The sequence below is a fragment of the Corylus avellana genome, chromosome ca11, assembly GCF_901000735.1.
Source record: "Corylus avellana chromosome ca11, CavTom2PMs-1.0".
Lineage (NCBI taxonomy): Eukaryota > Viridiplantae > Streptophyta > Magnoliopsida > Fagales > Betulaceae > Corylus > Corylus avellana.
The window spans coordinates 15368617-15369000 of NC_081551.1; positions in this window are offsets into that span (position 1 = coordinate 15368617).

Genomic DNA, 384 nt, shown 5'->3' on the forward strand with positions numbered 1-384 from the left:
AATGGTTTTCCTTAGGCAGCTTCGGACGCGTGTGAGGGGCACTGTGTTGGGGAGACGTTGGCCTTTTTCCTTTGTTCAGCGTGGGAAAGACACAAAAACGGGCCTGTTTCAATCCGTAAGAAATAGGGACAAAATGGGAAAAAGTGGGTAAATTTTTACCTCAAAAACCGAGCCTTGACCCAGACACTGAACAGTGTTTGGGTCAAGGCTGTTGCCAAACAAAGCCCAATTGTTATTGTTTTTGCAATCTTTCTTAAAGTTTTAGAACTTTAAATAATTTTTAAATAATTAAAAAAAGACAACATGATGTGTAACCAACTGCTTGATAGTAGCTCAACAACAAATGTTTTTTTTTTTTTTTTTTTTTTTTTTTTTTTTTTTATT